A 22,422-nucleotide genomic window follows, 5' to 3' on the forward strand; every position below is an offset into this window, starting at 1 on the left:
GCGGGCGCACAGCCGCGGTCCGGACCGGCTCTCGCCGGCAATTTGCAATTTCCTGCCAATTCTGCTATCTCGCCCCGATGTACGCGTGTAGCGAGCCGCGTATGGCAACACACACCATATTTCGCCGAGCCTTAATTTAGGAGCGCCGAACTCGCGTTATCCGTGCGCATCGGCCGCTTGCATTACCGGGCCCGGTGTAACCTAATCTCGGTAACGAATTCGGTGAACGTATTTCCCATCCACGATTCCGAATTCGTAGCCGACTACGGGGCTAGAGGCTTTCAACGTGTCCACCCGGCGCCAACGAATTGTCTCTCCTGTAATCAGTCAGAGAGACGAATAAAAGAACGTTAATATATGCAAAACGCGTAATGTTCGGATACTCGAATCCAACGAGTTTCGCGGTCGCAAAGAAACGTGATTTGCTGTTCCATGGAAGGACAAACATTTGTAGAGATTTCGAAGCAATCAGCGATCCTCTGGTTGGAAGAAATATGTGGAAGTAAATCAATGGACTTTACCCAGTTTTACGATTTCTTTTTGCTTTTTGGAAGAAGAAAAGCGTGATTGTGGCTATGAACGGAATACGGAGTGTTACATTTGTTTTTAACATCAGAGGAATAGTTTGGATAAAAATTGAAAGATGTAGAGAACCTGCCAAACCAATGTGAAATATTTACAGCAGCGACGTTAATGTATTCACATCGGAAATCGCAAAATTTTCGTTGCGAGTATTTGACAATCGCTTGACAGATCAAGTATTCATGCGTCACAAAGTAACGGCAGCGAAATGACATTTTGAAACACGAAATAAATCCATCACGGTAGAAGAGTACATAAATTCGCAGTCTTAGAGAAAATTTGTCGCGTCAATGCGAATGAAAGCATAGAGAATTGTATTTATTCGCTATGGCGCTATTAATCTGTCATCGTGAAATTTTCAATGATCATCGCGAATATTTCACACGGGGCTAGGGAATTGTTCGAATACATTAGGAAGTTAAGAAAATTCAAGACGTCATACTTTTACATTGGGAATCATTTGCATAGAATTTTGTGTAAGTCGCGGAATATAGGTTCGCCGAGGAAAATCTTCCGTGAGCACGTACAAATGGTTAAAGACTAACTCGAAATGCATTTGTGCCGTTTCTCTGAGCAATATCGTGCGAGGATACGTTCCGCACGCCATGGTCCACTAAATTCAGAACAATTGGAAATAATTATAGGTCGTTAATGTCGAGAGAATAATAGCGACTGTATTACGGAATCGCGGGAGAGAGAGAGAGAGAGAGAGAGAGAGAGAGAGAGAGAGAGAGAGAGAGAGAGAGAGAGAGAGAGAGAGAGAGAGAGAGAGAGAGAGAGAGAGAGAGAGAGAGAGAGAGAGAGAGAGAGAGAGAGAGAGAGAGAGAGAGAGAGAGAGAGAGAGAGAGAGAGAGAGAGAGAGAGAGAGAGAGAGAGAGAGAGAGAGAGAGAGAGAGAGAGAGAGAGAGAGAGAGAGAGAGAGAGAGAGAGAGAGAGAGAGAGAGAGAGAGAGAGAGAGAGAGAGAGAGAGAGAGAGAGAGAGAGAGAGAGAGAGAGAGAGAGAGAGAGAGAGAGAGAGAGAGAGAGAGAGAGAGAGAGAGAGAGAGAGAGAGAGAGAGAGAGAGAGAGAGAGAGAGAGAGAGAGAGAGAGAGAGAGAGAGAGAGAGAGAGAGAGAGAGGGAGTGGTTGGAGAAGAAAAAAGGGGAGGGAGGAAGGAACTGCAGCGCGGAATTACCTGAAAATGGTTGCCATTGTGTTGAACAACGTTGTAGCATAGTTTTGTTGTGGATCCTCGGCTTAATTCTACGCCGTGCGTTAAGTACAGATAACAATGTGTTGGTGTGGAAATTCGTATTGGAGATCGTTCATGTGGATGAAAGCACGAGTCGTGATTTATTTCAAGCTTGATGGGATATAGAATGTATTTTCACGCGTGATATTCAAAGGATGGTGTTCCAAAAAGCTAAAAAATCCATAGAACAAACGAATAAGAAAAATATCCGTTTCTTGGTCGATCACATTTCATTTACATGAAATCGCATTTTATGAAATCGAATGTTGATTACATAGTAAACGATATCGTTTGAAAATAACCGTTCGGTGAATGTAACGCAAGACTCATTCATTACCGGTGCAATCAAGGGCGGAACGATATGCGAGAAGCCGGAAGACACGGAGTAGAGTCAGTCCGATCAAAAGCCATGAGCCACTCCGGTCGGATATGAGATTCGATCCCCCTATTCTTCTCCCCTTCTGCGTAGTTCGTCCTCACGGCTCGACGATCAAAATAATAATTACTCGACGTGTCGTTACTTTCGATTTTGTCGCTCGGCTGGACAGCTTTGCGTCGCGTTCGGCGTTGATTATTCGACGCACGAAAGAGCACCTTTGCGCCAGAACTGACCGAGCGTACGCCTCTTTTTAGCCAGTCGATATTAATTAGAACGTTCCGTCGCGAATGACTGTTCGTTTTCTCGCATCTAGGCAAGCGACAGCACTTGATAATAATTACCGCCTCGTCGATCGATCGGTCGAATGATCGATAAAATCTTCGTCAAGCGAGACGATTGTTTCGAACTTCCATGGTCAATTTCTTTACTTCGATGTGCGAGAATGGTAATTAAATATATTTATGATAAATAGTTCACAATTAAACTATATAAATACTCGAATTTTCTAAACGTTAAGTTAATAAAATAAAAGCTTTTTCTCTATTTTACCTAACCATTTTTGCACACCCAACTTTGCTTTTTATCAGCTGAAGTTACAACGTGCGAGAAACGAGCGTGAAGCAAAATTTAATCGTTGTTCTCTGTCTTTTTTTTTAGGTAAGCGCTAATTTTCACCGGTTTGGCTATTCTCTGCCAGTGTTTTCCGCAATGGCCGCTGCAGGGGTTGGTCAGGCAACGCGGAGTAGCGGATAAGAGGACGGCGGGAATCGCAGGTATTCTAGCAAGCTCCTTTATTTCTAATTGCATTTCGAGTTAATGGAATACGCATAATCGTCCACCAAGTTCGTGGAATTCGAGCGAGATTCTACAAAATTAAGCGCGGTTTTCGCGTGCCCTCTTCCGCCTACGGATCACCAACCCGTCCCTAACGTAACGTGCACATACGAGACGCATTCCTCAGGATACGTACGCGTTCACGATCTTTACGCTTGAGTTTGTCTTGCCTTGTGTACGTTTGTACGTTTTGATTTATTAGATGATGCATGCTGAATAGTTAGATCGTAGGAAAAAAGCACATACTCAGGGGTTGGAAAGAGTTAAAGAACTTACTATATACGTTTGAAAACAGTCTCTGCTTTGTACATTCTATGTGTAAGGCTAAGATTCTCAGGAAAATGAAATAGAGTTCACAAATTTATCTATTAAGCTCGCTATATACGTAGTTGAAACGATCTTTCGTAAATTGCAAGCGACAGGGTGACTCTTTTTCGGAAACAAAAGCGCGATGCTCGAGCCTCGTTTCAATTAGCACCAGTTGCAAAATCGCTCTTTGAAGAGCGTGTAACTTGGAGACTTCGTACCGAATTGTTGCTTTCACAAGGCTCGAGAATATTCCGTGAGTTTCTGGTTTCAACACGGGCATGAATAATAACTGCGAAGATCAATGGGATGCTGCAATTTTGATATTTCAGGGAGACTGTAATCTTCACGGAACGCTATAAGTGTTTTCGTTAATGCGATGATTAGTACGAATCGCGACTGGAGTAAGACCTCCAGAACCTGACTGAAACGCGAGTTTCTATAGGTTACGAACTTTCCAACATTACGATTCGAGTTAGTTTAATAATTAGATGGAATGTCGGGAATATTTGAAAAATGTACGAAAGTCTCCCATGGAAAAGGTGAAATTTTTTGAAAATCAGCAAGCACGGGAGAACTATGATTTCGCGACACACGGTTATGAAAGAGTCATGACATGGATAAAATGTGACGCTGGAATTCGATCCGCGAAGTGTGAAATTAGTCGTTGGCCGCTTGACGCTTGTCTACCGCGAAATTTACATTCCTCCATTATCACGTGTCTAAATTTTCAGACTACGTTCGAAGTTCATAGCGACGTCTCATTAGAGTCAGTCATTCCAAAATTAAACGTTCCAAAAACGAATAAACTTTTGCATTTAATTCTAGTGCCCGTCATATACAGATCACGTTTGTCCCAGTAGCGTGTATTTGATTCTGATTTAACGTAATTATAAACGTAACGATATTTCATGTAAACTCTATAATTCATTCGATATTGTTTATCGAAATCCATTAACAATAACCAACGAAAAGGTCCAAACCTTCGAGCGCGATTTGCATACTCCGGATGCGCGGATCCATTGTTGTTTCGAAACAAGTATATGGAAGCTATCACATGACCATGCACTTCCAAACACGTAGCTGGCCTTTTCCGGTTCGTAACGATGGCTACTTGTGCGGCCATTTTCCGACAGATTCGTATTTCATTGGTGCGCACCGAATTTCGATGTTCCTTTTCAGCTGTGCTATAAATACACTCCCCAAGGGGAACAAAGAAACATGGCGTCGCTTCCGGCGCGTCCTTCGCGAACCCTATTAGAAAAGTCACAAACGATAAATTTTCAAGGCTGCATCGAGTGCAAATTTTCTTCTTCCTTCGTCGGTTTATACAATTTATCTTTCTCTCTTTATACTTGCATATTTCTGTAGAGTATTTTGTGATCTTTCGCTACTTCGTATCGTTCTTATCGTAAAAAAGAAAAAGGCAGATTTTTGTTATTCGAAGAACCACGGCGATTCGATCTGATGGTACGCAAGTATAGTGGTACGCACAATGGTATACGCAATGATACATGGCAGAGATTCTACGATCGAGCGTGAGAGAAGATAAACCGAGTCTAAGAGCACCTTTCCTTTCAGCGGATGTGTTTAACGTACAAACGGCGAATCCACGTTATCTTTCGCCCCCTTTTCTTCCAAGTTAAACATTTACAACCGGAGAAGGAACGCAAACGACCATGGATGAACGCCTGCTCATTTCTTTGCCACTCTCGTATCGACGAGCGCACGTGGCCATGACTAAGAATCGCCTCCTTTCCGAGATTTTCATTGCTGTGTATCAGTGCGAAACTGTAATTTTCCTCTTCGTATGTTGCTACACGGGTATTAAAGGCGATAACGGGTGTTCCGCCGGATAAAAGGAACGATCGTTCGCTTTGATACCGAGCCAAGCCTGTATCTGAATCAAAGATCATTCGTGCATTGGTTTTACCAATGGGTCTTTGGACGAGGACTTACAAATGATTCTAATTTTAACTTCACCGCTTTCTACGTCATTTAAATTGAAACGGTAATTGATTTTACCCCGGAATATCGAAAATCGATCGATTAACCTTTCAGTGGCGGACGCTTAATTTTATTTCGATCGTGGCATTTCTTGCAGTAGCTAAAATGTATTGACCAACGGATAATGTACAAAAGTAATTTATAGCAGATCAGTGGCCAAGCTCGATGCAAAATTAACCGCGTTTAAAGAAAAACTTCATCGATTTCAGCATTAAAACGATAGCATCACGGATTCACTGATCCATAAAACATGCAGGTGCGCATCAAAAAATTACGACACGCCTCTCTATGAATTCGCATCTCTCGCGTACCATTTATATTCATCGAATCGTTCTTACGGACTCGCTATGTCCCCAGATATCCTATATATCGCGCTACGTAACCTGCAAAAACACGGAAAGAAAGAAACGGAAAGAGGGGGGAAGAAAAAAAAAAAGAAACGATCGGTCTTCGGAAAAAACGCGGAAACTGCACCACATTTTTTGCAGCGGCGTTATGCAACGATACTGCGAACAGATTGGTGAGCATTTGCAGGCCTTGCCAAGTAGCTTCTTCCTCGCAGGAAAAACGAGCACAAATTACTCGCCACTTTTGCATAAGCGTAGACGTTTCGCCGCGCTGTTTGCTCGCTAGGACCATTTGGTTAAAAGCACACGGTGCGGCCACGTGCACACCCCTGAATTTCAACTTAATTGCGTTAAAGGTTACAGAATATACGGCGCTCTCCTTTGAATTTACCGTGCTTTCCCATATTCCGACTGCACGCACCCGATCCAGGTTTCCCCGGGACTCGGCTGCTTTACCGTATCCGGAGATTTACAGCGGTCAGTCGAGGGATTAAACAAGGACAATGTTGTTTTTCCTTCGTCCGAGAATCGTGGACTGGTTCCACGTATTTTCGCCGGTTCTCAACGAGTTATGGCTCGCGCGATGTTTCTTGTGGCCGACGCGGGAAATTTGGAATTTATGCGACGCAAGATAGCTGCTGGTTACGCATATTCCGTGGATTACGTCGAGGAAAAAGGGAATTTTTGCGATAACGGTTGGATTTGGATAGAAATTAGACAGCCAAAGCTGGCAGACACGCGCGAAATGAACCGTAAGCACTCTCGTTCTCTCTGGATCGGAGGAAATTGTTCCTGGGCACCTTCGCGTGAGTTTCTTCTAAGGATTTTCGGTGAACACGAGAGGAAACTGGAACGAGGAGGTGGGGAAACGAAATGGTCCAGAAAGCCATGACTTCGTGCCGCCCTTTCAAAAGTGGCTGCTGAAAGTGGCACTCTTTCAGTAGAAGTTTAGCGGTACTTCCTCTCGAGTCTCCGGTACTTTCTCGTTCGATTTAGGAAGAATCGTTTTTAATTAAACTCGACAAAATGTGTATGAACTGGTTCTACAGTGATTTCGTAGCGCGAAAAACCGTGACAAAGTTGAATTTAGCGAGGCTAATCGATGCTAACGATGCTTTAATCGCGCGACCGTCGACGCGCGTTTTCCTCTCTCGCTTTTTGCCGCTTCCATCGGCTGACGGAGAATTTTGGCACGGTGAACGAGAATCGGCGAAGCTGGATCCGGCGGATACATTGATCCGACGATGTTCCAAATAACGGGTCGGAAGCGCGCGAGATCGTCCTCTATTTTTCCACCGGGAACGATAAATTAAAATTAGCACGCGAGATCGTTTGGTAGGCCAGAATACGGTAAAAAGGAGGGTCGGAACCGACACGGTGTTATTTATGCCTCGACGTGCACACTCGATCGTTCCGCTTTTTTCCCCCCACCTCTGGAACCGAAGGGGTCAATCAGTGCTTATCGATCGATTTAATTCAGTCGACGAGCGGAAGTCGGCCGCTGGAATCGCTGTTTATTAAATTATCGTCGAATTAAACGGTCCATCCAGTGGAACAAGCTACAAACGTGTAAATTGTTGGAAATTAATCAAAGTGTCAAAGAGTAGTTTGAAAATTAATTTTCATATGTTAATTTTTTTATGTAAAATGTAGACTGTGCTTTCTAAGTAGAACTTCAGTTACTCTATAAATAATTAAAATAAACCTCTATCGAAATTTTAAATTCTTAATACAAGAGAAAGGCAAAATAGTAGCTGTTCTTCTTTTTTTGTGCACTAGATGATAATTATCAGCAGCGATCAATTTTTTCTCATTTTGTACAATTTTTTATTTTTTTCTATTAAATTAGATGCACCATTAGCTCGTTTGCCATTCATAAAGTGTATAAACAATTTCATATTCTAAACTCACGGCGCAGGAGTTGAGCCCCGAGGTGTCTGATTATGGGTTTCCCATTCCACTGGCGGGCTGACGCCTCGATGTAACAACAATTAGCGCGCACGTATTCCATCGTCTTTCTTGCTCGAGTTCGCAAATTTAACGTCGTCTTAGGAGGAGCCGCTCTCAAACATATTAGAAAATTAGCGTGCCCTGGCTGGCAACGGCTTTTCATTTTCCTCTCATTAAGCTCGCATAATTACGCGAGGACGGCGGCAATCTTGTCTTCCGTGTGCACACGGAAACCCGCTTAAGGATACCGCGTGCTTGCGAGTCGTAATAACACGAGGAATTAGAAGTTAATAGCCACGGACGTTCTTACGACATTTTAAATTGCACAGTACTTTTTTCGTGGTTGGTTAATTGCATCGAATCTTCGTGACAAACTGAAAATTCTTGGAATCTTTATTCATCCACCGATTTAAGTTTCCATGAATGGTTAATTTGAAGCAAATGAGGGTTTCATTGAAAACAAGTGATTTTACAGGGAAGTATGCTCTGAGATTAGATTATGAAAATGTAAATGGTTCTAGAATCTCAGAATCCATTGTTTTTACATTTGGAATTATAACAGTGAAATTTCTGAAATTAAATCACAAGATCTTTCTTACCCGTAGAAAGCAGTCATGCGCATATTTTATTCTCTATTATTCATCGTTTCTGTATTACATGTAACTCGCTAATTCTGCAACACCATATCAGAAATACGCGCCAATCCTGCGTAAAGCCAGTAAACAAGCCTGTGTATACGCATAAAGGCTCGACAAATGTACAAGATCATACACACGGTGCAGTGTCGCAGACAGTGTAATCTCAGTGCGTTTCGTTCTCAGCGAAGTTGAACACTCGTAAACATTCTCGACAGCCGGTCCGCTCGCAGCGAGCGCGCGAAATACGCGTCGACCCTTGCGGCATAAAGCACCGTTGCGTTGTCTCGGCAAGGCTGCCGGGCCAACGTAATTTTTCTCACTTTGCAACTTGCCCCGTAAATAATAGCGACGCTCGACTCGACCGCCTCCACGGCGACTCCACCTCTCTTACTCTTTCTCGTTCTCTCCTTCCATCTTTCACCCTCTTGTTCTTCTCGGTTCACCCTCCAGCTCTCAAGCCCTCCCTCTTGGCGCACTCGTAGAAACTGCATCGTAATCCCGGCGTACTCGTAAGTTGGCAACTCGAAGCGAGAACTCCTACGTTCTACGTTACAATTTGCCCTTCGGCGACCGTTCCATTCCGAGCAGCAGTCCTGCCTTTGATATTTATGGTAATGCGACGCCGGGGCCTATCAGTCCCGATATTCCGGCGAAATCGGGTGACCACGATGGACCGGGACGCGCTTCCGATCCGGAAAAGAGATAACTTCGGTTATCGAGCGAAATGAAATGCGAGCCGACGAATTTCGAACTCCACCGGACGCGTTTCACCCTCCACCCTCGTTCCGATCACCGTTCTTAGTTCCTCTCGTATTCTGTTTTCTTTTGTATTCGTTTTACTGCCTGCCAACGTGACAGGGGTGAAACTCGAATTTGCATCGACCAGGGGAAACGGCAACCTGCAGGGCTCGCGGATTCACCGAAGGGAACAGTGACTGGTGGGTGTACCGCGTTATTTCTGATGGATTCGCCTTGTGAAAGGAGTGACTTGACTTGTTCGATCGAAAGGAACTTCCGATTTCTTTCATCTCTTCGATATCGCGTGATTTGCATCAGGACATAACGATGGATTTAAGATATTTGAATTATTTCTGCTTAGTTTCTTCGTATCTAAAATGGATACAATTTTCAATAATTTTTATGTTAACAACTACGACTTTCTATCTTTCATTAGTTACGTGTCGTAAAATCTAGATGGTTTTTTATAAAATTGGTCCAGGAAACGCGTTCAGAATCCGAATTATATCTATTAAAATTGATCCATGGAGTCTAATAAAAATATCAGAAACACCGCTTTGGAATGTAAGGCGATCCTTATGTAACAAGTTTGACAAACGATAACACAGGTAACATTACGTTGCCCGATCGCATACACGGGTCACGGGTTATGTTTAACCGTAAGTCAATTCTCAGACGCGGGACTGGCTCGAACGTAGCCAGATGCACGTAATAGCGGCATTTCCGCTGAAATTGTGCTGTGGATAGCGTCGACGGTGCAGATCTAAGCGGCCATTAAAGCCGGTGCCGCCGGTCAAAGATTGTCGCGACGAAAGACGAATCGAAGATCGAAGAAGCAATAACTTTGTATTATGGAGTTTCGTTGTATGAAGTAGTCGTAAGAATTTTTTATATAGCGAAATCGTAACCATTGTTCAGAAACGTGGATGAAAGGCAGCTCCACTATAACATTCCAGAATTAATAAATTCGATAAAATCGTTCTTGAAATTTGATATTTTTTCCCTCGAAGAAAATAACGCACCATTCGAAACATATCTAAATATACGTATAAACTTTCTCGTCGAGAGGAAAATAACCGAAAAAGATGCACGGAAATGCAGCAGACATGCAAAAAAAGAAACCGACTAGATGGCGAGAAACCGGCCGATAGGCGTGAAAATTCGACGCGAAGGGTGGCGAGAACGAGGATAAGCCAATGCCGGATAAATCCGCGAAAACGCCGGCTTCGCGCGTCAATTACCCGTGCGTTTATAAAATATTTTTCGTTCGGGAGAACTGGCGGAACACGGAGGATGCCAATCAAGCCGGTCGGACGTTGGCATTCATCTGTCAGCGGCGGATAATCCAGAGACCGCAGAACTCCACGGTGCTCGAAGCCTCTCATCGGTACCACCCTTCGTCCACTCCCGCCTCCGTGTTTGTCAGCAGGCCTTCGTTGCCATGAAAAATGCATTTGGCGCAAGGGGTTCACCCTGTGTGTGCGCGGACCGCTCGCTGTCTCGCGTGTACTCGAACAGCTGATTGAAATTACACGCGAACGATCGCACCGCCTCTTCCGCTTGAATTCTCTGGCTAGTAAGGGTGAAACCACCGATGGATTCTAGGAATTCTGCACGAAAAGGCGGGCCAACTGTGTTATTCTACGTTGTACTATACAGATCTTAAGAGAAAGATATCGCAGGGATACTAGTTTTATTTGTTAGGATACATAATTAGTAGACTGCGGATATTTATGAAAATTCCTATTTTTATTAACGCGAATAAAGAGGTGAAACCTAAACAGAGATTCGTTTCAACTACTAAATATTATCAAGTACTGGATCTTGGACATTTTACGGACCATAAATCGTTGAAAGTTACAATCGATCGTTTTCTCTCTAGCTGTGCACTATGCAGAAGTCAAGCGTGATTTTTTATACATGTTCGTGCAAAGTTTCTTTGTCCATAAAAGCCTCCTTCGAATGTTCTTCTCTTGGGAGACTTGCATTTGGAAGGGTGAAAATATCGAGCGGATTTCTCCTGGAACGATATTGTTGCAGATACTTCGGCTCGTTCCGTATGTGCATATTTATTTATCGTTACGTCGCGCTCGTGACTGGTAAATGATTCGTACGGTATGCAATTTTTATTGCACTCACGTTGGATACTTATGGAAATCGAAGTTTACATGGTATTTCGGAAAAGTGTGCGTTCGAACTTGAATTTTAAACTGCAATTACATTATTCAAATGTTCCACGAAATCAGTTTCCTGTCTTTGAGGCAGGAACCAGTTGAACTGGTAGAATTCAGGCCGCCACGCGCAGCTCGCTACATTGGCTGAAGTAATTCGTAGCCAAGCGGATATCCAAGGGATCTCGTGAGAGCAGCGGCGTTCGTACGATTCTCCACGAGGTGAAATGCGAGTGTTTCAGCCCGTACATACGGAAGGAACGATTCACGCGTGAAAATAGCCCAGAGTGGCTCCTTCAGAGCCGTTCCTGCGCTTTTGTTCTCAGCCGATCCCGCTTTTCCACGAGCCTTTCCGCGCCGCGGAAGACGAAGTGCTCGTTGCCAAGTGAGCTCCTTCTCTCTGGCTCCGACCCGCTTTCTCCACGATCCCGAAACGTCCCGGGTACGGTCTCTCTCTCTCTCTCTCTCTCCCTCTCTCTCTCTTTCCCTTTCTCTCGCTCTATGCTTAGCGGTGGTAAAGAAGGATCTGGAAGTCCCGCGGGAACTGGCGAATTTCCGGGTCAAGGAAGCCAGAATTGCTATCGTCTTAGGGACAGAAAGGGCCCGGGATTATAGGTTCAACGGATCCGACTGAATCCCCCGGTCGTCTACTCCCGGTTGAAACTTTAAAGACAAGAGGCTCCGATGGTCTGGAGTAATTCGACGTTTGATTTACCGGCGGATGCTTCCGGTTTTTTCGCGAGTCGATTGCTCATTTTCGGTTTCTTCGATGGAATTTTACATTGGAATCCAGCAGTCAAGAGGACTTGGAATTCTTAATTGAGGAAACTGAAGGAAGGAGAAAAGAAAAGGAACGTTCACATTATCGAAAATTAATGCAAGAACCTTTTCTTTGGGGAATGGGATTTCTTTGTTCAGCCAGAATGGCACGAAGGAGAAGAATAACATTAGATACCGTAGGGCTCTTTTATTTTAGATCCACGACCCGTAGACTCGCTAGATATAGAAGTTTCCCGCGATTTATTTCACTTCCAGGTCAGAAGAGCTGAAACTATCTTAGGGGCTCTTGAGGGTTCAGGATTAGATTTAATAGATCCAGGCGAACTGGCGCTTTCTCTATACGGGGTTATGTCCAAAGATAGACACCAGTGACGCAGAGAATCGCGAGATTGCCAATATGGTCGTCCACCGCTCTGTTCTTCGTAGTCTAAGGTACAATCAGAACGACGAATCTCGTGCTGTTCTCGCGTCATTTATTCCTCGGGCAAAGCGTTCTTCTCTGATCCTTCTTGATCCCCGACAGTTCCCGTTCTTTTCTTGGAAACTTCGATATTAAACGCGGTCAAGTGTGGATAACGAGACTATCAGCAGGATGGTACAACGATCATTTTCATTAGCGTCGCTCAGGTGCTTCGCCGAAATTTTTTTAATTTAGAATTCCCTTGAGATTGCAACGAGAGGAACGAGATCGACGTTAAAGTAATCGTTTCGTGGAAAACGTTCGAGTTTCACCGTTAACTTATAGCTTAACTTAGTCAAGCTATGAAGTTGCAAGTGACTGGCAGGGAAGATTCGCGGCTTAGAAGGGTGCGAAATCTCCTTGATCTTATTATGCCACGGAGCTTATGTAAATAGTTTTAATGAGGAATGTTTGGTATCCGAGCGAATCCGCTTTCCGACACGTCGATGCAACTGCATGCGACATCATCCACCTCGTTCACGTCACGATCCACGACGCTGAGAACAATCTTTTGTTCCAGCGTTCTGCTCTGAAAATACTATCTAGAATACTTCACTTCAACCATACTTTTCAATAACCATTTATCAAACTCCTCCAAAAATTATCGAATAAAAATCTGTGACTGCTGACAAACGACTATTCACATCGAAAAACAAAGGAATCACTAAATACGACACATTTTGCACGGATATTTCACAGACGAGTTTCGGATTCTTTCTCTCTGGTGAAGGATAAATTGGATGATATCGGGAACGCTCACATTTCACGGTTCCAGGGGTACAGACAGGGGCGTGTGGTATTTTCCAGCGTTATCTACGAACGGTCGAAGGCAGGATTAAAAAGTCAGAGCTGCCACGAGAAGAATCCTTCCATCGAATTCCGCGAGACAGGCCCTCCGGCATGGGTTTCGCTCCTTCTTTCTCTTTCACCTCGTTTTTTACCTTTTTTACAACTCTTCAACGTCACCGACGCCCGATAAACATTCCCCGACGCGATTCTACAATCGCATTGAGCGTAAGAAATGGAAAGTCATAAGTCTACAGGAAAGCGATCGATCGTGCCGACTGTTTCCCGCGGCATTCAGCCGCTGTCGTATCCAGAAACCGACGAATCGACCAAGTCGACCCCGCGAAATTGTCGACCGTGGGCGACATTCGAAGTAGTCCTGGCTCGCGTGAATATGGAACAGGAACGCGGAGGGTCGAACTTTGCTAAAGCACGCCGCCATGCATATGCATGTCGCGAGTTTTATTAATTGTCCGCGGAAGTCGAATTGGTGAAGTTCGGCCGAATTTATGCTGGCGTTCGTTTTTTCGTTTTCGATGAAACAAGTTTAATATTGGATAAGATATTTAGAAAATAAAGCTACATCGTACATAGATGAGAATGTGTCATGTTGAGTTTTCATGTTATTCGGGTGAAAGAGCGGATACGTTTAGGAATATTTCTCGTAAGAATTGGTAATTAAACGTCTCGAAAGTTTGATAGTTTAGAGTTACGATTCCTTTAATGGTTTAGCTAAATCTTACGTATAGATCGTAAGTTATGGAATACAACCGTTATGGCACAGGTTACAGCTCGTTGCGGTAGGTCATACGGTTCCATTTGCCGACCGTTCGAACGCTTTGCATCGTTACTGTACGTTCCACGTAACCGTATATGATGAACTAATCCTCGAACAGATTAACCTGAACTCAAGTACTCTGCTATTATGATAGATTTTCCCATGGAAACCCGTTTTTATCGTTCAGAACCAGGAAATTGCATTTACATTGCAGGGTTGTTGTCTCAAGTATAATGGATTGATCGCAGCTCAGGAATTTTCATCGCGACTTGCTCATTATTTATATTCAAAACTTCGCATTTGAATTAAATATCGAAGTCTTAAATTTGTAATTTTTAAAATTTTTGAACATTTGAAGTTTCAAATTGTTTAGTTTTTAAATGTTCAAAATTTCAATTTTTCAAATACAGAAGGTGTTAAACTACTTAATTTCAAAAGTTTGAACTTAAATAAGCAGTTAATGGTTCTTTATCGTTTCTTTCCCTGATAATATCTCTCGCGCAACTTTCTCATACATTTTCGCTAAATTTCAAAAAGGCTAGTTGCCTTCCGACCGTCGATATAAAACACATTTCAAGGTTGCTCCTCGCCGAGAAGCCGATGAAACTTCCGGCGTCAGGGCATTGTTCGAACAAGTTTCTCATCCGATTAGTCACAAGTCAATTCACATCGTGAAATTTCTAGAGGAAGATAAACTTTTAATATAAGCGCTGTGCCGCCGGCTACGATGCTATATATCATTTATAAGTTGGAATACCCTAATAGGGAGGGGGCGGGGGATGAAGTCACAGAGTGCAACGTGGTGCTGTACAAGGGGCTACTTAAAACTTTTTAAAACGTTCTCCAGGTGACGTTATGGTTCAATTATTTCTGTTTCCTCTTTCCAGACCGCCGATAGAAATTGCACCCGAGAATATTTTGTGACTTTCCTATCTTTTTTAACAAATATGCTTTAAATATACTTGAAACTTTAAACACTCGACATTTTTAAATTAACCAAAGCTCTCTAGTCGAACAATTTCCATTCGAACATTCTCTCACTCATTGAAATAACATGGGGGTCTGTCTTCTTTTTATCCATAGACCGCCACGAAGTAAAAACTAAAATAAACACGACGAAATCCTACGAAGCAAATTGGTTTAACGGCAATACCCCGCTCTTTTTCTAACTGTTCTCCAAGAAACAGGGAAACGAGAGAGAAAAAAGAACGATTGAAACACGACGAGTCCACGTGAAACTTCTCCTCGGTTGAAAGTTTTCAAGGGAGAGCGACGCGTAACACGCGAGAAACATGGGAACGAGTCGCGTTACGCGCGAGGGGTTGCTCGAAACGTCCGCAGTTCTGCGATTCCATCGCGTGTACGCCGAGGGGTTCGCTTAAACTAACCTGGGAATTGGATTAGAGCCGGGCCTGGACGGTCGTAATTCCCGGAAAAACAACCAACGACTCGAAGCTTTCGTGGCTCGATCGTTTAGCTCGTAACCGTGGCTTGCCTGTGATTAATGCAATAAATATCTGTAACTGGACGTATCCGCGTAACGCGAGCTTCTTCCTTGCGATGGAACGTCTTCCTTCACGTAGTGCACGACCATTTCTTTCCTTTTCTTCTAACTTTTCTTCCCTTTTTTCTTCGGAACGCGGAAGTTACCATCGTCGAGATTTATCGACGCGTTAATTTTGACAAATGGATACATTATTTTGTGATAAATTCCTCGTACACTGGCGTGTACGCGCACGTATTCGCGATACATAGATATAACCTGTTTGTTTTCGAAAAATTTTTCTGTCAAACGAACAGGGCGATCCTTCATAACGGGCGACACCGGCGAAGATAAATGCGATTACTGACAGGTACAAATGTCCCTTACGTTTACACACTAGACGCTATATTTTTCTTCTCTCTCTCTCTCTCTCTCTCCCTGTTTCTATTTTTTGGTTTTTCATCTAGGAAGGGCACTCCTTCTCGACCCTGCCCCTCGTTATTTGTCGTTACGTCGCTGAAATTTCATTGCCGCGTAATTTATGACGTTCGTCTGGCTATTAACCGCCTTTACCACTGCACGCGTCGCTAATTTCAAGCATGAAAAGATTTCAGTCGAAGACTAATTTTCGCGGAACAGAAAACGACTTGAAGCATTTTGATGGTTTAATAAGAAGAGCGATATAACTAAGAATACTAAATTTTCTTTCTTTTCAAGTTAACTATTAGTCTTATAAAATAGTAATAAGCTAATCTTAATAAATGACTCATTCTTATACTGAATTTTTGCGGACACTCTAGATTTGAAAGTTTTAAGATACATTTCTCGTCTTCCGTTTAATTTCCTTAAAAAAAGCATAAATTCTTCTTACTTAAGATGCTGAGAGACGTCAATTCTAGACGTCTCCGCTAGGATTTATCTTCCTCTGGCAACGAGCAGTCGCTAAACTCGGTTGAGGTCTAACGTACATGCCCTTCGGGCACTACGAAAGGGTTTCGACTCGAGGCTGTCGCAATCGATCGTCCGAATTACGAGGGATATATCGATAAGGACGAAGAAAGGGGAGCCTGGTCGGCGCCAGATCTTCTGCAGCCGGCAGGTGGATAATGCCGCGTGTACACGCGATTCTATCGATTTCATATTCGCACAATGGCGGCGACGGTGGCGGCGGCAGCGACGCCGGTGTAAGAGGCGGCGCGCCATTCACCGGCGCTGATGAGAACAAGCGGCCTCGTAAGGGCTGGAAAGTAAAAGTCCACGACTGCGCGGTCTATTCGCGTACGCGCCAGCCGGCTGAAAGCCGAACGACTTTCGACGTGCCAGCTCGTCGTGAATGAGCCGACCTAACCTCGAAACCACAGGGACGCGATCGGGATATTCCGTTCGTCTTCGTTTCTCCCAGTTTTCCTTCCGTAATATCACCGCACCTGCCATCCCGTTTACGCTACGATTATCAATAAATATACTTTCTATAATTTTATTATTTTTAGGAATATTTGGGGATATTAACTAAAATAAAATTTTTCGTAATTTATTTTATTTATCAGGACAACAGTAGTGAAAAGCATTTAATTTACAATATGTACAAAAAATATCACCATTTTAGCATTACTTCGTAATGCTTCAGTAACATTTTCACAACATAGAAAATTCTCCCAGCAGTAAAAGATGAATTAATCAACCGTTTGCCGGATATCAAAAGATGAGAGGGTCAACTTAAATATCTCTGTAAGAAATTGCACGTGCGGTGAAGCGCGAGAGCCGCGCTTCTAACGGGAATAATTGATGGAGCGAGCTGGGCAAAGGAAAACGACGAGAAGCCTGGATACGTGTTTTTCTTCAGGGAAAGTTAAACGATTGCGCGCACTCGTTACTCGAGGTAAAGAACGAAAGGAAGGAATACGTTGGTGGATACCCTTCCTCTCTCTGTTTCCCTTACCTCAGATCAGCTTTGCTGGATCCATACCCGCCACCGAATGCTTCGCGAGTAATTTCTTCGATCGTTTCTTCTGTCTGTTTGTCCGTTTTCTTTTAGCGCGTTTCGACGTCGATCCTATGCAGATGCAGGGGCTGGATTGCGGTCGGTCGAAAATTTCTACGCTCCGGGTTTGAGTAAATAGAGCTCCGAACGAAAGTCTGTATTTGACCAAAAAACGCAAACGTGACGCCGCCGCGCGCTTTCCTTGAATCGCCGACAAAAACAATTCTTCGTTCAACCGGTAGGTTTTTCGAGCCAGTAGATCTACTGAAGCGTCGTGAATATTCGATTGAATGTTTAGTCTAGTGCGATTTATATTTAGTTTAAACGCTGCTCGATCTAATGTTGAGACTCAGTTCACTAAATGAAATTACTATCATCTGTCGAAGAAATTTGTATTATTTTTCTCAATTTTTTGATTTAGTATCACCATAAAAGGCGATATCAATCCTGTCGTCGTTCACAGTACACATTTTAGCTTCCTTGAACCAATAAATAAGAGAAAATAGGTTAACTTATCATTCAAATCACTCGCTTGGACATCAGCCAGTTCTCCAACATCTTATGTAAGAATCTCCTACCACTACATACTGTTTCATTTGTCTTACAAATAAATTATATCATATTTACATTCGTAAAAGCCAAAATCAATCTACTTAAAATTGATTTGGACCTATTACAGAAGCTTTTGGTCAACAGTTAACCCAGTAAACAAGTCAAAAACGCAATCTCCCTGCAAAGAAAGGCTACACGGTGACCATATTCGTTCCGCAGTTCAACGTCTGACTCCCTCCGTTTGTCAACGAGAGAACCAATTTCTAGTGAGTCGGTGTTACCCGCGCATTGGCGGTAATGCAATCGGCATGTCTTAACCCGTCCACGAGTTCCCTTCTCGTCGAGGCTCTGCACGTGCTCCAAAGCAATATCGCGGCGTGTGTAGCTTCGTGAACGGGGGATGCCTGTCGCAGACGCGAGATTCGTAAATTTCAGCAGCCGTGACGTCGTTGATATAACGAGGAGCAGCGCATTCCGGATGGTGAGCTTGTTCGTGCGGAGGTGGACCGTCCATTTCTCCACTCTATTCCGCCAGAATATCCATTAGTTACAGCAGCACTGTTGACGAAGCATGTTATTTCCCTTGTGTACAACGTCTGGCTTCTCCTCCGCCTCTTTCTCCGCTCTTCCCATCTCCCATTCGATCTCGTAGGGTTTTCGCGTCCGCCTTCGTCGGTCATTCGTAGTTTCGAAGGATCCGATACCGTGTCAGATTCGTCGGTGATCCGATTTTGCGACCAGCGTTCGATTTATGATCTCTTAGGAAACGTATTCCTAGCCCTGTAAATATTTGAATCTGCTGAACAACAATTTGCCGAAATATACAAACTTTTCGGTATTCTAAGAACGTAAGGACGCGGATAGCGAAGATCGTGTATATTGAAAAGAGCAAACAAATTATTTATTGGCCAAATGTGCTTTGAATTATTAGTATGGGTTTGGTGAATTAGGCGGTTGGAATTTTATTGCCTAACATTTCCAAAGTAGAAACACGTGTGGATTAAGCAGAGTCGATTGATTCGGTTGAGTCATCGCATTTACCTGCGAGGCATAACTGCCAGCAAAGCACTGGAGGCAACGTGACACTGCGTCTTCAAGTAGTCGAGGCGGTATTTATGATTAATGCATACACAGCTATAGAGCAACGACACTCGCGCTCGAAAGGCAACAGTATATTACTTTGGATAGCTGTCTGATACGTTTGCGCGAAATTAGATAAGATTCTACACTTTACGAATGGCTCATATTTTAAATAAATATCATATATAATACCGAATAAAAAATAATTTCCAGAGGAATAGATTAAAATTTGCTATGTGTAAAGTGCTTATTTCGCACAAAGTGAAATTAATTGTTAAGGAAACTCGAAGAACTCATTGTAGTTAGTAAGAACAAGACCATTCATCAACGTTGAACTAGTATCAACGAGAACACGGATAGTTCACAAACTTCTTGTATAATATTTCATAACAGACTCGTAGTCCTCGTCTCTTGTAAATCCACGGAACTCGGTAATCGTTTCTTTACCAACTCTTGCACCACGAAAGAAAATAGAACACATCATCCTTCACTGACGAAACATGTTGGAGAAGAAGATTAAATAAACATTTTCAATGTTTTCGAATATAGACCGTTAAAAAATTGTTCTTAACCAAATTTGGCGAATTACAAAGTAAATTAGTTGGCTCACGAATATCCTTCTGACGTAAATAACCTTATCGTGCCTTAGCTTTTATAACCAAAAATGGAAAAATCTAGAGAAAGAAGGAGAAATGTCTCTGGTTCCCTAGTTCAATGATCTTAATGATGATTGTGTTACATTAGTCGAACGACAATGCTCGACGAGGGTTGTTCGGGAATAGGAAGAGATCTCGCGAACGATTTCCTGTTCGCGTCTTTGTTCGCGTTCGAGCAGCGTGTAAACGCAGTGCGGATCGGTTCAAGGGACAGGGAAATCCGGAAACGAGGCAAAAGGGTTCCCGTTGTTTCCCCAGCTGCCGAAATCGTCGGCTCTCTCGTATTTACGTGCTTTGTACGTGACCGACACGTGCGTACGCTTAGCCTGCGCACCGTAATCGTTGCTCTCCATCTTTCACGATCCGTCGCTTTCCATCCGGTGCGCCTCGGCTTAGCCCGGAAGTTAAATAAATGATGGAAGTCGACGGGGTCACGGCGTTGGGGGAAGGAAGCTAAATAAAAGAGCTACACGATCATTCGAATGTCGGAAATTTGTTTTGCCACCCCACTGGATAGAGAGAATGTTACTTTAGCTCGAATTTGGATTCAATTGAAAGATATGCGATTCTTTGGGCTACTTTTTTATAGACGAGGCATATGGTTTAAAATAATTCAGACGTAGAAATTACTTAATTCTTCCGAAGTAGGTATCCTTTTAACGATAAGTGCAATTATATTGAAGTTTGAAAAAGAATAAATTAACCACTATTTTTAAAACCGGTTACGTACTTGGCTTTATAATAGCATGCTATATGCGTCTCAATAGGACTCAATGATGTGAGAATACTTATAACAATTCAGCCATTTTTTCTAAAAATTATGACATATTGTACTATTTTTCTCATAAGAATGAAACATCTTTCCCCGTGGTTTCTCTTAACCTTGGAGTCCTATAACAACGTACAGCATCCTCCACTTATGTTTGTTTTAGTTATTCCTACAAGATGATAGCTCTTTGTTATTTATGTTCCCAGATAATTTTCTGGTACAGAAATACCAAGACAATTTAGTAGCAGATCCTAACTTGTTTGGAGCGGTTGTTATGTCAATAAAATCATATTTTCCTTTACTTATTTTCATGATTACCGGACGTAGACAGTTCTCCACTACATTATTATAGGGGATTATGTATAGATACGATATAACAGAGTTAAGAATGATTATAACATCGTTCTATTAAAGTCAAACTCGTTGAAATCGCGTTCCCTCTTGGCCATCGTCGTACAACACCGTCGTCAAAATCAACGGCACATTCTCATGGTAATACCGGCGCCCAAAATAATTTCCAGCTTACTGGGCGCGGCTGTTTCCGTTTTCAGAAGCGGCGGGGTCCGCGTACGCGTATAATGCACGTGCGCAACGTGGCATGGAGAGGAATCACTGACGGAAGAAATAAATTCGCCCGGCAATGGCAGGCAAGTACAGCGCAGGGGGGAACACGTAGAGCTAGAGAGAGAAAGGAAAAGGGGTAGCGCGGGGGTGGCACAGCGTCGCGAATGGATCGGGGGCGACGTATCGGACGAAAATCCCGACAGTGTTAATTTTCCAGTGGACGGTTTCCCCTGGCGGAAGCTCCTGGACGTAGGTCCACAGGGAACAGAGAGAAAACGTAACATGGACCTCGATCGTACACCCACCTCTATTCGCCTCCCAACTCGCTCCCTCCCCCTTGAAATCCCACGCCGGGACCCTCCATGTGCGTAGAATTATTGTTGATTAAAGGCATTGTCGAACGTCTCGTTGAAAGGCCTCGCTGTGCACCAACGATGCATCCGATGAAATTGCACTTAGCGGTTTTACACGCGGTTCCGTGCTGCTGCGCCACAAGACTTGAAGGGGCTCTTTTGGTTTTCTAGTTTCCTGTACGAATTTGTCGATTCTTTATCTACGACTGAAATTTTTTTCTTAATCCGACACAGAAGCTAATTAAGGTAAAAATATGTGTCATATACATTTATGACATATAAAACATATAAGAGGTGTTTTATTTCGTTCAACCCCTGTCTTAGAGAATTTTCTGAAAAGACTAAGAGAGAGGTTCTAGGGTTGTATATCGACTGTTCGATGACGACAATTACCAAGGCAAATATCCTTCGGCCATGATGCACGAAGATTCGTTACATGGACGTTGCGATCGACCATGCAACCGGTAGTCGTAATTTCGCTAATTAACATTCATCATCGATACGTGATCAGCACATTACGGCGGCGATTCCGGCGTAGTCGGGATGGACGGGTGTTCTCCCCGACGGCAGCTCCGAAAATCATACGCAATGGCGGTTCGCATTCCCGTGACCAGACTTTTGCTGTTGTCGGTTGACCTGTAACATTCCCCTGTGGCTCTGACAGAGTCAGCCGCACGCATATAGAGGAGGGCGAGCGACGGCCGGATAGATATTTTATTTCGAAGTCTGGCTGGCCATAAATCGCGTTAATGGGGCGATTCTTTAGGGTCGGTTCACAGTGGAGAACGGGTCGTACGGAACTGCAGATCGAGTCCAGTCGTCGGAGAAAAGAGGACCAAGAGCGCTAGGTATGCAGGAGCTCGACTTATAAACTGGCAACCCCCGATATATCCACGCGTCACTGTGCTATAATCGCGAGACCATTGAGGGGTGGGGGTAAAATGAACGTACTCGAGGCCAAGACGTCTGTATATCTCAGGAACGACGTCGTTACGAC

At 43.5% G+C, this 22,422-nt stretch overlaps 1 protein-coding gene across 2 annotated transcripts in view; it reads left to right on the top strand.

Moving 5' to 3' along the window:
- LOC100748084 (Krueppel-like factor 6) overlaps nt 1-22,422 on the top strand; it is a 281,466-nt gene that overhangs the window by 179,142 nt on the left and 79,902 nt on the right. The window contains exon 1 of one of the 2 annotated variants that reach the window (XM_012381883.3): nt 2,869-2,965. The exons of the other annotated variant lie outside the window; for it this stretch is intronic. The gene's annotated coding sequence lies outside the window, so the exon portion shown is untranslated. Of the gene's footprint in view, nt 1-2,868; nt 2,966-22,422 lie in introns of those variants that run through there. 2 annotated transcript variants of the gene reach the window in all.

This window comes from Bombus impatiens, unplaced genomic scaffold (genome assembly GCF_000188095.3).
Source record: "Bombus impatiens unplaced genomic scaffold, BIMP_2.2 scf_0136, whole genome shotgun sequence".
Classification (NCBI taxonomy): domain Eukaryota; kingdom Metazoa; phylum Arthropoda; class Insecta; order Hymenoptera; family Apidae; genus Bombus; species Bombus impatiens.